The sequence below is a fragment of the Pinus tabuliformis genome, chromosome 8, assembly GCF_031772625.1.
Source record: "Pinus tabuliformis cultivar Carrire ecotype Pingquan chromosome 8, CPIR1, whole genome shotgun sequence".
Lineage (NCBI taxonomy): Eukaryota > Viridiplantae > Streptophyta > Pinopsida > Pinales > Pinaceae > Pinus > Pinus tabuliformis.
This window is the reverse complement of record NC_142294.1, coordinates 518,552,637-518,557,028: the sequence shown is the minus strand read 5'-3', so window position 1 is coordinate 518,557,028 and position 4,392 is coordinate 518,552,637. Positions and strand designations below refer to the sequence as shown.

Below are 4,392 nucleotides of genomic sequence, written 5' to 3'. Positions count from 1 at the left end.
TTTAACATATCAATATATTTGTTATATGCATATGTTGAATGTTCATAAATACAAACATATAACATTTCATCTTTAAACAATAAATATGATAAACATTCTCATGTCGATTCTTTAAGATGTGATAACCATATGTCTGTTCGACATGGAATATAACATATAAATTTCAATCTATGTACAATGAATATAACAATAAACCTAGGACAACTCTGGAGATTTATTACCCATAGGCCTATTCAACATTTAACACAGTAATAAATATTAAGTTTCACGCGATTCCCAACTTTAACTCAGGTCGACTATCTCCGAGCATTAACACTGCTGTAAGATTACGTTGTTCATTGCTCCTTTCTTGTCATAAGGGTATCTATTTATGACCTGTGGTCCTTGTTCTTCACACGACACCTGTGCCTGCATACTTATCTAATTTCTACAAGACTGTGGTTGTACACACGTAACGTGGCACACACCTCTATATTTATTTCTATTATTCAGGAATCGATCAACATTCCATGTGTTTCCTTTCTAAGATCCATGGTTCTGATTATTTTCACTAACCCCGAAGCATCGCCTTTACTCTACCTTCCCAATTCAAACCATTCCTCTGCTATTTTCTTTCTGGTCTATTTTCGTGGAAGCCTTAGAGGCAAGAGGGTTTCGTCCCCTTCATCCCTCACTCTGAGCAAGATGGTCATCGGCCCTTTACTTCGGCCCACCTGCAGAGAAATATGGGTGTTAAGGGTGTGCGGGCCATAGGGCATTGGAACCATGCGACCAACAATAGAGAAAGAGAGGTTCGACCTCTGCATCGTTAGTTTCTCTATGATTGACGAAATCGCCATTTTGATGGCGTATCTTGTCTGAGGTTAGGTAGTGCATAGTTTTATTATTTTTTTCTGTATATTTTTAATGAACTTCGCCCTTCCATCCGAGCAAGGGGTTATACTAGTCTTCTTCCTTCATGCTACCTTTGGATAAGGATCTGTTCTGACCCAAGTAAGTCCTTATGATACCGTTTGTTTAATATTTTTTTCAATTTACCAATTTCCTCGCAATTATACTCATCTTCTACTTCCCCTCGCATGCTATCATTTACCCTGAACTACTCTAGTAGGTTTGGGTGTCAGCTTCCAGATTTTGCATCCTTGATAGATAATCAATTTCCCATTTGATTATTAGATATGGCGTGCTTAAAGTTTAGCATTATATTACATATGACAATAATTCCTATGCATCCTTGATAGATAATCAATTTCCCATTTGATTATTAGATATGGCGTGCTTAAAGTTTAGCATTATATTACATATGACAATAATTCCTACAAGTTCTTCTCATGTAGGAAATCCTAATCTCAAGAGTTCCTAAGATACTTGTGCGCTGGCTGCGGGCATTTAACCCTCATGAATTTTTCCATTGCGCAGGTTGGTCTTCTCCGCTCAGCTAAGACTATACTTGTAGATTTTACCAAGTTTTCATTCGTTCTGCAGCTGACAGACTTCAAGGTGGCCACGGCCCATGCAAGCTGTTTTGGGCTCTTAAGTGCCACTATCATGAATTTTTAGTTTCTTTTCTTCATTTTGATTCTATTAACCCTCGCGGTAAAGGATTCAGCGGTTTAATAAGACATTTGTATATGACTATTTAAGGAAAGCACCTAGATGCTCATACTCTATTTGTAGTCTCTATGTATCTTGAAAATCCTCATGAATCTTTAATACGGTTGAGTCTATGTTGATTAATATATGTCAGTTATTTCAATTTTGTTCATGCTATGACTGGAGCATGTGATTTCCCATCTGCGAGTTTATCATTATACCACATTTGCCTGTTAGGATACACTATCGTATATGTGCTCTGTTCTATTTTTTTTTTTTTTTTATGGTTGTCACTCCATATGTAGGATTAAAACAACTTCAATATTTTGCTTATCCTTTAAAAAGGCTACAGCATTTCATGTGTTATTGTTTCATCTATGAATCTCTGCCTTGATTTCTATGATTTGAGGCTCTTGCACCATATACACTCTTGCACTATATACATGTTTGAGGAATGCTCAGAATTATCCTTTCAGAGTTCTTTATTTATTTGATTTGATGGGTAAAACAATTTGTGTGTATAAATTTTGATATCGTATGCCTTTATTTACCCTATGATCATTGGCTCCATTCTCTTAACCTTCAAAGAAACTGGCATACAAATTTCTCTGGGCATTGTACCCACGATTTCCGATTGGGGGCGAGATTTCAGCTCGAAGTCTTCTTGACCCTAAGATGTTATCTACCCTGACATCACAGAATATTAATTTATTTACAAGATGATACTAATTTAATTGTCCCTGTATTTCAACTTCTTCTTTCTTTCTCCTATTATCCCTGTATTTCAACTTCTTTCTTTCTCCTATTATCCCTGTATTTCAACTTCTTCTTATCAGCAGGTACATACTATTTGATTCTTATTGCAGTTGCTTATTAATTCTTTCCCATAGGATTCACAAGTATTAATAATTATTATAATAACTCCTATTTTACTTAACCTACATCAAATGTATTCATAATCTTATTAATTCTTTCCCATATTCATAATCTTATTAATTCTTTCCCATAGGATTCACAAGTATTAATAATTATTATAATAACTCCTATTTTACTTAACCTACATCAAATGTATTCATAATCTTCCACAGTAACTGAAAAGAATTTTCTCCTATAAGATCAATATCAACACACGATAATATAAGGTATAAAAAAAGCAACAATCTGTTTCAGAAGTACTCAATGATCCATTACAATTTGGTAACCTCAATAAGTATACAACTAATGTGCCTAATGTGCCTTTGTAACTATCAATTCATGAAACATGTTTATCCATTTATCTAACATAACTATACTAAATTACAAACCTTCATCATGCATTGAGCTATTATTAAATTTGTTTTCATATCTTTTTTATAACTCGATAAGAAAATAATTCTACATATATATAAAAATCTTAAACATAATACATTAAGGAGAATACTAAAACATATGCATTGAGCTATGAGAATACTAAAACATATGCATTGAGCTATTATTAAATTTGTTTTCATATTTTTTTTATAACTCGATAGGAAAATAATTCTACATTTATATAAAAATCTTAAACATAATATATTAAGGAGAATACTGAATACTAAAACATATGCTGCTAGTAAATATCACCTATTGAATATGATCAATAACAATCTTTCCACTACAAGAAATAATCATTAGTCTCTATATGAATAAAACATGTGATTTATAAATCCAACACGTTAATCCTAACATGCATTTAATCCAATTTCTAAAGGCATAGTAAGAATTTTCTGAGCAAAACTCTTATACTCGGAAAATCACTGGCTGACTTCACCAGACCTCCCAACCGTGAATCTTGTGATGCCCCCCAAGCTATGACAACTTGCCTTCTACATGAATAACCTCTACTTTTCTTTGATAATGCATATCTAATATCATCTTGTTCACAAATTTCTCCTGGGCAACGTCCTACCTTCAAGGGTTATGTTTCCCCTCAGCCTAGGCTTTTTCCATGTTTTTATTTTTCTCAAAGATAAAAGCCTGCTTTTCAACTTGTAGTGCTTTTATTACCAGTCTTTATCTCCCACCAGATTAACACAATTATATATATTTCTATATATAATTTTCTTTAGGAAAGAAATCATGGCGAATCTGATACCTTTCAGATTTTTGAAAGTTTCATCCTCTTTTCTTGGGTCAGCCAATGAATTTTCCAGAATTCATAATTATCATATTAACAATCTATATTAATTAAAATATAAACATTTACATACTTATTGTAATCATCTACTAGCATATGTTCTTTTTGCAGTTATTCCATAATGTTTCAAGTTCATGAAAATGGGAGATATTACATCATCCCCCCCTTAAACATAACACTGTTCTCGGTGTTATTATTCAGTTTGAAAACAGTTCAGGGTAGGTAGCCCTTATACACTCTTCTTTTTCCCAAGTCACCTCCTCAGGAGTAAAGTGTCACCACTGCACTTTAACTTGAGATATGACCCGATTCCACAGTACGGTTCCCCCCCACTCCAGCATGCGGAGTGGTTTGGGCAAGAAATCTCCTTTGGGCTCCACTTGTAAAATATGTCAATCAATTACGTGAGTGCTGTCATGTACATGTTTTTCTAATAATGATACATGAAAGACATTATGCACTTTAATATGAGCTAGTAGAGCTAATTGATAAGCTACAGGACCTATTCGATCTAACACTTGGAATGGTCCACAGTATTGCGGTGCTAATTTAGCACAGTTGCTAGTACTCAACGTACTCTTGCAGGGTCTAACCCTCAAATACACATGTTCCCCAATTTGAAATTCCTTAAAACTTCTTTTTTT

The 4,392-nt window shown here is 33.9% G+C and overlaps 1 long non-coding RNA gene across 1 annotated transcript; it reads left to right on the top strand.

Annotated features, from left to right (window-relative positions):
* Positions 1-520: 520 nt before the first annotated feature.
* On the top strand, positions 521-1,756 carry LOC149236410 (uncharacterized). Its single transcript, XR_016268396.1, has 2 exons — positions 521-993; positions 1,420-1,756. It is a non-coding gene; the product is annotated as an uncharacterized LOC149236410 (long non-coding RNA).
* The last annotated feature ends 2,636 nt before the right edge of the window (positions 1,757-4,392 follow it).